General features: G+C 46.2%; 1 pseudogene; it reads right to left on the bottom strand.

Annotated features, from left to right (window-relative positions):
• Positions 1-2,660: 2,660 nt before the first annotated feature.
• On the bottom strand, positions 2,661-9,040 carry LOC136465239 (calcium-dependent protein kinase 6-like; annotated as a pseudogene).
• Between the last annotated feature and the right edge of the window lie 4,075 nt (positions 9,041-13,115).

The raw sequence follows: 13,115 nt of genomic DNA, 5'->3' as shown, positions 1-13,115 counted from the left end.
AGTGTGCTCTCAAAAGCTAACTAAAGAGCTACACTAACCAAACTAACAAGCTCTCACAACTAGCTACACTAAAGAGCTTGATGACTAGTCTGCGGTAATGTAAAGAAAGAGAGCAAGATAGTTATACCGCCATGTCGAGGAGTGAACCAATCAATCACAAGGATGAATACCAATGAAGACCAATCACCTTAGAATCAAATGATGACATAATGATTTTTTACCAAGGTTCACTTGCTTGCTAGCAAGCTAGTCCTCGTCATGGCGATTAACTCACTTGGAGGTTCACGCGCTAATTTGGCATCACACACCAAACCCTCAATAGGGTGCCGCACAACCAACACAAGATGAGGATCACACAAGCCACAAGCAATCCACTAGAGTAACTTTTGGCTCTCTGCCGAGGAAAGGTCAAGAACCCCTCACAACCACTACGATCGGAGCCAAAGACAATCACCAACCTCCGCTCGACGATCCTCACTACTCCAAGCCATCTAGGTGGAGGCAACCACTAAGAGTAACAAGCAAATCCCACAGCGAAACACGAACACCAAGTGCCTCTAGATGCAAACACTTAAGCAATGCACTTGGATTCTCTCCCAATCTCACAAAGATGATGAATCAATGATGGAGATGAGTGGGAGGGCTTTGGCTAAGCTCACAAGGTTGCTATGTCAATGCAAATGGCAAGAGAGTGAGCTTGAGCCGGCCATGGGGCTTAAATAGAAGCCCCCACGAAATAGAGCCATTGTACCCCTTCACTGGGCACAACACAGGGTAACCGGACGCTCCAGTCATATCGACGGATGTAGGACCCTAGCGTCCGGTCGTGCGATGCACGCCATGTGTCCCCTCTCTTCAAATACTGAGCACCCGATCCCAACGGTCAAGTGATGACCGGACGCATTGCTGCGAAGTGACCGGACGCTGGACCTCAGCGTCCGGTCATTTTCAGTAAGCATCTAGAAGCGAGAAATCATGACCGGACGCGTCTAGTCATGCTTGACCAGACTCACCCAGCGTCTGGTCACTCGGCATCTCCTCTGTGCGCTGCCACGTCAGCAGGACCGGATGCACCTCGTCAGCGTCTGGTCACTAAGTGACCTAGCGCCCGGTCGAAGACCGATGCCAGCGTCATCACGCTTCCACTGACTGGATGCGCTAGTCCTTCCGAGACCAGTGTTCGGTCACTTACAGTGACCTCCGTCTTTTTAGTATAGAGCACCGGTGGCACCGTCAGACTATTTGCACTCTATGGGCGGACACTCCGCCGGTGAAGTTCCTAACCCTTGCTCAAATGTGACAACCATCAAGTGTATCACCTTGTGCACATGTGTTAGCATATTTTCACAAACATTTTCAAGGGCGTTAGCACTCCACTAGATCCTAAATACATATGCAATGAGTTAGAGCATTTAGTGGCACTTTGATAACCGCATTCCGATACGAGTTTCACCCCTCTTAATAGTACGTCTATCGATCCTAAATGTGATCATACTTAGTGTCTCGATCACCAAAACAAAATGGCTCCTACCATTTATACCTTTGCCTTGAGCCTTTTGTTTTTCTCTTTCTTCTTTTCAAGTCCAAGCACTTGATCATCATCATGTCATGATCTTCATTTGCTTCATGTGCTACCTATGTTATGATCACTTGATAAACTACGTTAGCACTTAGGGTTTCATCAATTCACCAAAACCAAACTAGAGCTTTCAGTCGGGAGGGGCCAAGCCGCCTTGCACCATCGCCGGGAAGAAGAAGGTGAGGGGCCAGATCCAGCGGCCGCCGGTGGGGAAGAAGAAGGGGAGGGGAGGGGCCGGATTCGGCGGCTGCCGGCGGGGAAGAAGAAGGGGTGGGAGGGGAGGGGCCAGATTCGGCAACCGCCGTCGGTGAAGAAGAAGGGGAGGGGGGAGGGGCCGGATCCGGCGGCCGCCAGTGGGGAAGAAGAAGGGGAGGGAGGGGAGGGGCTGGATCTGGCGGCCACCGCACGGGAAAGAAGAAGGGGAGGGAGGGGAGGGAGGGAGGAGCCAGCCGTCGACGGGGAAGAAGAAGGGGTGGGAGGGGAGGGGCTGGATCCGATGCGGCGGGAGGAGGGGAGGGAGGGAGGGGGTAGCAGAGGAGGAGGGGATCTCGCCGGAGCTGGGCCAGGTGCGGGAGGAGGAGGGCGGGTGCGCGGGACTAGGGATGGGAGGGCGGGCGGGACGAGCGGGGCGAGGAGGGATTTTATTGTGGGTGGGGTTTTTTTCTATATTTTTTTACTTCGCCAAGTGTTTATTTTTAGACACTCGGCGAACCTCCCTTTGTCGAATGTTTTTTCGTGACACTCGGCGAACCCTCTATTTACCGAGTGTTTTTTGTTTGACACTCGATAAACTCCTCTCTTTGCCGAGTGTTTTTTACCGAGTGTTTTTAGGATAGCACTCGACAAAGAATTTATTCGCCGAGTGTCCGAGGGAATACACTTGGCAAACAAATAAACACTTGGCAAATTTAAGGATTCCGGTAGTGAGTACTCCTCCTTTAAAAATTAGCACGAATCCCAAAGCAACCACTTCATTAATTAATTTAATTAATATTATTTGACTTATGGGTCGGTTAGACCCAGCCCGCACTGCCTAGGCCCAGTCTCACATAGATCCATCTCAGTGAAGTCTTCTGAATTATCAACCGCTAGCATTTCCAACACCGAGAAATGTGGTTGCGAGGAGCATCGACGGCCAGATGAAGAGACAAGGCGAGAACTACGTACTCCTGGATATCAGCCACAAACCAATCCAGACCGATGACGTCGGCCATGTTGTGCTCCCTGCATGCCTACTCCACAGCTCATCGATGGTGTTAGGATCGTAGATTACCTCTGTGTAACCATAGATCCGAGGTAGGTGTTTCTCCACCATTCGGTCCACGGACGCCGATGTCATGGCGGTTCCGGCGTAGTGGTGGAGACGATGTCCAGTGGCCCGGTGGTGACCCTGCAGAGGCGGCGGCGGTGTGGTGGAGCTTCCCATCGCTGGCAGCACTGCTTTAGATCGGTTTAGGTTTACTCTCTCGGTGGGTACGGCGGCTCCGTTGAACCTCGTAACCCGAGCCCTGATCCCCACCTTACCTTTTATATGTGTTGTGTGACAGAGGCCCACCAACCATATTAGGGTTGGGCTCCACCGATCAGGGAGCAAAGACAAGGGCCCAATAGGCCGTTGGGCCTATTGGTGGAGATCAACTAACATTCTCCCTCTTGATCTCACTATCATCTTTCAATTTCATATCATTTACTTTTGTTCATTCCATTATAGATTAGTGCATAGAGCATGTCTCATCATCACGGTCCATTGCCGATAGATTTAACAGCTACAACACACTACTCTGTTCTGAAATAGATACTTATCTTTGGGCCATCTTTTATCCAGGAATTTTAGGCTTTTCCTTAAACCTATGCTAGCTATATGTTCTCTGAACACCATGTTCTATGAACACGTTGGGTGGTAAGCCTTTTGTAAGCGGATCCGCGAGCATCTTTTATGTACTTATATGCTCAAGACTTATGACTTGATCCCGGACTTTATCTTTTACAACATAATACTCTATGTCAATGTGTTTGACAGCACCACTTGACTTATGTTGTGAGCATACTGTACTGCCAGATTATAATCGCAGTATAACTTAAGTGGCCTATAGATGTCGTCAACCACCTTCAAACCGGGTATGAACTTCTTTAGTCAGTTCACCTACCCCGTTGCCTCATATCACGCTACAAACTGTCATACATTATGGACGATGTAGTGACGGTTTGCATTTGAGCTTTTCCATGAAATAGCTCTCCTTTTCGAGAGTGAATACTATCCCGTCGTGGATTTTCTATCATCTCTCGCATAATCAGAATCTGAATTTCCCACTATGTGGAGTGAATCAGATCTTCTATATGTCATCATGAGGCCTTTCGTTCCTTGCAAATAATGCAAGACTTCCTTTACTAATTTCATTGTTCTGTTCTAGAATTGCTCTGGAATCTGCCAAGTAACCCGGTAACAAATGCCAAGTTAGGGCGTGTACATACTTGAGCATATTGTAAGCTTTCGACAGCTGAAGCATATGGAACCACTTTCATTTGATTGAGCTCATATTGGTTCCTGGGGCATTGAAAATCCCCATATCTGTCGCCCTTGACTATAGGAACAGGTGAGGGACTACATTTGTGCATACAGAATTTCTTTAAGATCTTTTCTATCTATGCCTTTTGTGACAGTCCTAATACCCTTTACTTCTATCTCGGTGAATCTCGATCCCTAGAACGAACGAAGCTTCACCAAGATCTTTCATATCAAATTTCGAGGACAAAAACTTCTTTGTCTCCAGTAGTAGACTGACATCACTACTAGCAAGTAAGATATCATCCACATACAAGACAAGGAAGATAAACTTCCCATTCTTAAACTTTGCATAGACACAATTGTCCTCTATATTCTCTTTAAAACCCAAAATTCTTTATTGTCTGATCAAACTTCAAGTACCACTGTCTTGAAGCTTGTTTTAATCCATAAATGGATTTTTTAGGCGGCATCCCATTCATTCTTTTCCTTCCATGACAAAACCTTTCGGTTGTGCCATGTAAATATTGTCCTCCAAGTCCCCATTGAGGAATGCCGTCTTTACATCCATCTGATGTAATTCTAAATCGTAATGTGCCACTAATGCCATTATGATTCTGAAGGAAACTTTACATGAGACTGGAGAAAATGTCTCATTGTGATCAATCCCTTCTCTTTGCATAAAACCTTTTGCCACAAGTCACGCTTTATATGTCTCTATATTCCCTTGAGAGTTAAGTTTTGTTCTATAGACCCATTTACAGCCTACTGTTTTGGCTCCTTTAGAAATTATTTTCAAGTCCCAAACTTTATTGGCATTCATTGATTTCATTTCATCTTCTATGGCCTCAAGCCACTTTGATGAATGATCACTTCTCATGGCTTCTTCAAATGAGGTGGGATCATCCTCCATTTGAAATTCATCAGTGTTGTACACTTCATAATCAGTAGGAATAGCTGATTTTCTAACTCTTTGAGACCTTCTAGGGGCCTTCACATTTGGCACAACTTCTGTTTGAGGCTGTTGTTGCTCGCCCTCATGTGTGGCAATATGTTCTATAGGATCCTGAAGAATAGGTTCCTCATCGTCATTCATTGTTGCCACAAGTGGGATAACAACAGGTGCTGGCACCATAGTATCTAGCACTATCGGTGCAGCTACAGCAGGTAGTGAGAAAAATGGCTCATGAATCTTTGGAGTGGGCGCTTACACCCGCTTGGTCAATTTCTCGAGCTACCATGCTCCCCCTCATCAATTCGTCCTCTAGGAAGATAGCGTGTCTTGTTTCCACAAACTTTGTATGTCTCTCTGGACAGTAGAAAACAAAAACCTTTTAACTTTTCTGGGTAGCCAAACAAATGGCAACTTACTGTTTTGGGATCTAACTTCTCAATGTTTGGGTTAAATACTTTAGCCTCAGCAGGGCTCCCCCACACACACGCAAGTGGTTTAGTGAGGGTACTCTTTCTATCCACAACTCATAAGGTGTTTTGGGCACCGACTTTCTTGATACTCTATTGAGAATATGAATGGCGGTTTTAACACCTCCATTCATAGGCTCAACTGTAAGGTGGAGTAACTTATGATATTGTGCACCATATCCATTCATTGTACGATTGCGTCTTTCAGCTACTCCATTCTGCTGAGGTTTGCCCGGTATAGAATACTAGACTACTTTGTCATTCTCCTATAAGAACCCTGCATAAGGTCTAGGAACTTGGCTATATGGGGTATGTCGACCGTAGTACTCCCCCACGGTCAGACCTAACTATCTTTATCTTTAAATTGCGTTGGATTTCAACTTTTGCCTTAAATATCTACATTTATCCAATGCTTCTGTTCTTTCTTTGATTGGATAAATGTAGCCATAACGGGAGTAATCATCTGTGAATGTTATGAATGAATCATAACCATCCATACTCTTTACAGGAAATGGACCACAGATATCTGTATCAATAATCTATAGAATTCCTACGCTTCATTTGTCATCTTTCTTTACATACTTTCCTTTTATGCATTCTGAGAGCTCTAATGAAGGAAGAATATTATTCTTAACTAGTCTTTCTTTTCTCCCCCTCGAAATATGGCCTAAACAACAGTGCCATAATTTCAACGACGCATCATGAGCTCTCTTATGCCATCATTATCAGAGTAACACTCTGTCACCAGCTGCTTTATCAGCTGGGTAGCATATGTCTTTGAAAAGCCAGTGAACTGACTCTTTATTCTATCGAGGTACTCGGTGACCATGTCACACTCTGGGATTGAGCCCACAATTCCAGGCTCAATCGTGTTCTTTATCACAGCCAAACATTTCTTGTTGGCAGTGACCCACTTCCTATGCACAAGGGCATATGATATCTTTTGGGATTCAAAATCCCTCTCTTTAGTTGCCCAAGTGGCATCATGCTCATTTGTCTCCCTCACCGGTACCACACACTTAGTGGAACACGATGAGGTGACTACCCAGTCCACCTCAGCCAAGATGAAAACCAGGTCAAACATTTTCTTAACATAAAAATAACACCATTTGCATGCCTTGATTCCAACGTTGGTCACAATCAAAACATACAATTATTCTTATACACTAATTCTATATCACCGTTGGACAGAAATAGAATTAATGCATAAATCATTAACTTTTACAACTGTTCTCATACACTAATTCTACATCACCGTTGGGCAGAAATAGAATTAATACATAAATCATTAAAATTTACAACTGCTCTTATACACTAATTCTACATCACCGTTGGGCAGAAATAGAATTAATGCATAAAATCATTAAAATTACGATATTGTTATTAACAACGTTGGTCAGAAAATAACAACATCATAATCATGTCAAAATCTCTTTTTCTCCAATTAAATGTCACGTTAGTTCAAAAATAACTGGAGAATAAATAATTTCTTTAGCAGCAGAAAAACTTTCCTTTTCTCCAATTGAATATCACGTTGGTACAAATTAACTGGAGAATTAACAATTTCTCTTTAGCAGCGGAAAAATAATTCAATTTCATGAATATTACCCACAGGGAAAAATTACTTTTTCTATTTTCTTTAAGCCATTAATCAATTTCCAGGAAATAAACATTTACTGGAAAAGGGAAAACAAAAAACTGAAACATTTCTTACCGTGTATTCAGCCCAGCCGGGAAAACGGCCTGGCCCATCTCCCTTGACGCGCGTGCTGGGGCTCCCAGGCCGCAACCTGGGCCTGGGCCACCAAAGCTGCATGGCCGCGCGCCCCCGCCTGGGCCGATCGCTGGCCCGCTCGATCTGAGCCGTCCGATGGAGATCGATGGCTACGCGTCGATTTCGCGTGAACAAAAACGCGGTCGCGGCCTCCGACCCGAAAACCCTAGGTCATTTGCTCCTTTGCTCTCTCTCTCTCTCTCTCTTCGCTCTCTCTGTTGCCACTCTCCTCTTTCTTTCTCTCTCAGCCGCAGCGAGGTACGAGCCAGAGTGAGCAAAGGCGGTGGAGCGAGGCGGCCATGGCGCCGTCACCGGCCCCCTCACCGGCGTGCGTGCTCCTCAATGGGTGAGCACGCCGCCATCGAGCGGCCTGGCCGTGGCGCCCCCTTGGCCGAGCCCGGCGAGCAGCTGCCCCCTAGCTCGGCCCTTCTTCTCCCGCGCCGACGAAGGGTTTCCCGACGCACGGCGAGGTTGGTTCGTTCCCCTTTCCCTTTCTCCTTTCCCATCCCCTTCTTCTTTTCGATTTGGATTGATCTTCTCTTTTCCGAATCGGAGGTGGGGATTAGGGTTAGGGTTAGGGTTTCTTTTCTAATTTGATTTGACCGATTTGGTTTTTTTCTCTTCTTTGATTTCTTTTCCTTTTAGAGTTCATCCGAATCGGGATCTAGGGTTAGGGTTCGGGTTCCGACCCCTGTTCTTCTTCTTTCTTTGGATTTCCTTTCTTTTCTTTGATTTCTTTTCTTTTCGGAGTTCATCTGAATCGGTCTCTTCCCCCCTTCCCCTTCTTCTTTTGGGATTAACCTGATTTGGGATGGGGTTAAAAATTAGGGTTACGGAATTTGCACTTTTTCTTTTTATTTCTTTTCACGGTTTTGATTCCGATTGGGATGAGGATGGGTTAGTTCATCCGAATCGGGTTCACTATTGTTCTTCCCCACGGTTAGGGTTCGACTTCGTGAGCCGAGGGCCCTTCCTCTTCACCCAGTTAGGGTTAGGGATTGGGGAACCACTGTACTTCTTTCCTTAGATCCGAACTAGATCCGTTCTGTTCTTGCCGTGCGCCGGTGAGAACGGCGGTGCGGCATCTCCCCCCCCCCCCCGGCGCGCGGTGGCGGTGGTGACCGGTAGACAGTGACGTCCGCCACCCTGGTCTCTCTTTCTCTTTGCTTTTATCCGGTTAGGGTTAGGGTTACAAACTGGTAACCTGGCTCTGGTACCAATGTTAGGATCGTAGATTACCTCTGTGTAACCGTAGATCTGAGGTAGGTGTTTCTCCACCATTCGGTCCACGGACGCCGATGTCATGGCGGTTCCGGCGTAGTGGTGGAGACGATGTCTAGTGGCCCGGTGGTGACCCTGCAGAGGCGGCGGCGGTGTGGTGGAGCTTCCCATCGCTGGCAGCACTGCTTTAGATCGGTTTAGGTTTACTCTCTCGGTAGGTACGGCGGCTCCGTTGAACCTCGTAACCCGAGCCCTAATCCCCACCTTACCTTTTATATGTGTTGTGCGACAGGGGCCCACCAACTGTATTAGGGTTGGGCTCCCCCGATCAGGGAGCAAAGACAAGGGCCCAATAGGCCGTTGGGCCTATTGGTGGAGATCAACTAACAGATGGTGATGTAGCCGCTGTCTTCCTTGTGTCGAAGTAGGCGAAGGCCGCGAGCAGGTGCTCCTCGCGCTCTAGCTTGTTCATGTGCACGGTGGCGGCGATGAACTCGTCGTAGTCGATGGTGCCGCTGTTGTCGGCGTCAGCGGCGTCCATGAGCTAGGTCCCTGATCTCGGCATCTCGCTCTCCCTGAGGTTGGAGCCGTGCTTCCTTAAGCCCGTCCTTGAGCTCGTCGAAGGAGATTGAATGGTCTGTAGGTCGCCGACGCTACCGTGGTCGTCGCTTGCGCGTGTTGAGATCAAAGGAGAAGAACGGGATTGGATAAGGACCAATATAGGTTCAAGCCGGTAGGGTTGGGCCCATACGAGGCCCAAGTGAAAAGTAGTAACTAATAACTCGGTTAATTATAGTTTGTCTTAAGATTCATACTAATTTTTAGATGGGAGTACCGGAGCAGTTCTCTCATTTTCAAAATGCATGTGTTGTACTGGCAACATGATTTGTTGAATGATTAGTCACATAAGAACAAGTATAATAGCAGGTTGTAAGTCGGCTAGAGGAGAGAGAGGAGGAGAGAGAGGAGAAATTGGTTGTAAGCTTACAACCGGCTTAGACACAAAAACCGAAAAACTTTGTGAGAAAGACAAATAGGTCATGTATTAATAGTGAAGAGTTAACTACTATATAGGTGGGTTGAGAGAAAGCTGCAAAGATACATACAGGCTTGCTGTATTATTAGCCTTGCTCTAAGTGGAGTAAATCATATGTCCAGGTACAGCAATCCTAAATGGCTAAGAAATAACGCTCATTCCATTTACTGTTCTGAACACTGGATCGGATTGAAACGCGCGATCTTTTCACGGTAATAATCACTGTACTCAATTAACGGTGCATCTGCGTATTAAAAGCTGGGACCGCTGCACATTTACTACTTCACTGTAGCAATAGACAGCAATAAGAGCTCGTTATGGATACGAATTAATAGAAATTAAAAGGGAAAGTACGATCATGGGTAGGGATCGGCCAGGTAGCCGGAATATACAGGTAGCATCCATCCAACCCGGTAATTCAAGTCTTTTAGACAGTGACGTGGTCTCTAAATCACAACTTTGATTTTTATTTTTGTAAAAATATTTATTAAAAAAATGATATATGTATACTTTTATGAAAATACTTTTTAAGACTAATCTATTTATATGGTTTTTATATTTTTAAACTCAACAACTTAAAAGTTATCCATGATTTATATTCTGAATGTTTGATTAAAGCTTTGTCCAAAACGACATCAATTATTAGTATGGAGGGAGTATGGAGTAAGCCCGAATGGCAGGACGTGAGAGCAGTGAGAGAATTATATTTATATGTGCCGAAGTGCCGAGCGAAACGATTTTTTTTTTTGGGAAACAGCGCTTCATTACTTAAAATGTGTCATTACTTAAAATGTTTCATTACAATTAGATTACAGACATTTCTGCAAGAAGCTAGGGGATGTAAGCCATATAAAATTTTGTAAAGTAGCTGATGCATACTGAGCACAAAGATGAGCTGCAAATTCGTCAATCTCCTCGTAAGTGTTACTCTGAAGGATGTAAATGTCGACACCATCTCCTCGACGTCCTCCAAGATTGCAGTAGCTTCCGAGCGGTGCTTCCCCTTACTCCTCCATAAACCAGCTCCTAGACATTTGTCTCATTATAATGTGGTCTCACGTTCCTTCGGGGATTAAACGAATTCCATCCTGTAGCGCCTCCGGTGGAGCTTGATACCCGTGAGGATTTTAAGCTTCTCCCAGAAGCTTGTCCAGGTCATTGGGCATAGCCGAACGAAACAAGAGAGGAAACTTGTAGTCCCTTCAATCACAAATACTCCAACTTAATTATATGGCAATCGTGGTCGTGCTAGCCAGGGAAGAGACCATGGAACGCCAGAGGTCAAGAATCGCCTGGCTCAGGGATGGTGATCGACTGATCGTAACACGGAGTTTTTTCAAGCCAAAGCACGAGCAAGACACCGGACTAACAGAATCAAGGTTCTTAAGGATGATGCAGGCCACGTTTTCACTGACCAAGAGGACCTTGAACGGTTGTGGCTTGCCAATTCTATAAAGACCTTTTTGCGGCGCAGGACAACTTACAGCCTGAGCTCATATGTCGGCATGTGCCACGGAAGGTTACACCAGGTATGTGTGAGTTGTTGGAGGAACCTTTTACCGAACAGGAGGTGGAGGCTGCCCTCTCTAAATGGCGCCGAACAAGGCCCCGGGTATGGATGGTTTCGACGCTGGGTTCTTCCAAACGCATTGGCAGCTAGTCAAGCCGTGCGTGGTGAGTGCGGCGCTGGGGTTTCTGAATGGGGGAGATATACCGGAGGAGGTGAACAAGACACTGTTGGAGCTCATTCCAAAAGTTAGCAATCCACAGGACTTGTCACAGTATCGGCCTATTTCCCTATGCAATAGTTTATACAAGTTGTGTTCTAAGACAATGGCAAACCGGCTATGGCTGATTCTTGATGAGATTATCTCAGAGGAGCAAAGCGCTTTTGTGCCGGGGCGCTTGATAACAGATAACGTGCCGATCGCCCGATCGCGTATGAGTGCATTCACTACTTGCGAAATAAGAAGGGAAAGACTGGTGGCTGCGCTATTAAACTTGACATGGCTAAGGCCTATGACCGAGTGGAGTGGGATTACATGAATGCAGTCATGCAGGCACTAGGGTTTCCAAATTTCTGGTGCTCGCTAGTTATGAAGTGTGTCTCGTCGGTCTCTTTCTCTATCAGAGTTAATGGAATTTTTTCAGACAGTTTTAAACCTACGCGAGGAATCAGGCAGGGCGATCCGATATCGCCGTATCTCTTCTTGTTGTGCTCTGAGGGTCTCTCCTGCATGTTGAAGAGTACTGGCCCTTTATATATTTCTAGGGGCATGCGGGTGAGCAGGAACGCTCCCTGGATATCCCACCTCCTCTTCGCGGACGACTCGTTGATATTCACTCAAGCGTCCAAAAGAGGGGCTGACCCGGTGGCTGCAGTGATAGAACTAGAACAGGATCCCTAGCCATAGATCTACCATGTGTACTTGTATTTAAAATAAACAGCGAGTCCTATAACATCTACTAGTATGGGATTAAGGAGAAAAGAGAGGGGCAGTGGTCTCTGACCGCCAGAGGGCTTGGCGGAGGAGCTGCTGGAGCTGTCCATGTCGATGGCGGTGGTGCGGTCCGAGTCGGTGAAGACGGTGGCGATGTAGTTGTGGAGTCCGGTGATGCAATCCGGTGGCGGCGAGGCGATGGAGCTTCCCGTCACTTGCTGCGCACACTCTAGATCGGATTAGGGTCTGTTGGTGGGGCGATCTGGCTGCGCACGTTGAACCTCATGATCTGAGCCACCGGCTCCCACCTTTCTTTTATAGCGCAGAATGACGGGGGCCCACCAAACATGTAGGGTTGGGCGCCCCCGATCAGGGCGCGGATCCAGGGGCCCAATTGGTCGATAGAGATCATCTAACATTCTCCTCATTGATCTCACTTTATGACTTAAACTCAACTTACTTACTTTATCTTGTTCCCATTTCATCACAGATCAGTGCATAGAGCGTGCTTCATCATCACGGTCAGTTGCCATTAGATTAAACAGCTACAATGCACCTCTCTGTTTTGAAACAGATTCTCAACTAGACCCTTATTGTTCAGAAATCATAGGCTTTCCCTTAAACCCATGCCGACTAAGTGTTCTCTGAACACGCTGGGTGGTAAGCCTTTTGTAACTGGATCCGCGAGCATCTTTTTTGTTCTTATATACTCAAGACTAATTATACGATCCCGGACTTTATCTTTCACAATATAATACTTTATGTCAATGTGTTTGGCAGCACCACTTGACTTATCGTTGTGAGCATAACATACTGCTGGATTATTATCGCAGTATAACTTAAGTGGTTTATGTATACCGTCTACCACTTTCAACCCGGGCATGAATTTCTTTAGCCAATTCACCTGCCCTGTGACCTCATAACATGCTACAAACTCGGCATACATTGTGGACGATGTAGTGACGGTTTGCTTTGAGCTTTTTCACGATATAGCTCCTTCTGTGAGAATGAATATGTATCCTGACGTGGATTTTCTGTCATCTCCCACATAATCAGAATCTGTATACCCGTCTATGTGTAGGGAATCAGATCTTCTGTACGTTAGCATGAGACCCTTCGTACCTTGCAGGTAACGCAGA

Source organism: Miscanthus floridulus, chromosome 7 (assembly GCF_019320115.1).
Source record: "Miscanthus floridulus cultivar M001 chromosome 7, ASM1932011v1, whole genome shotgun sequence".
NCBI classification, from domain to species: Eukaryota; Viridiplantae; Streptophyta; class Magnoliopsida; order Poales; family Poaceae; genus Miscanthus; species Miscanthus floridulus.
The sequence above is the reverse complement of the archived record's forward strand: the minus strand, read 5'-3'. Positions and strand labels throughout refer to the sequence as shown.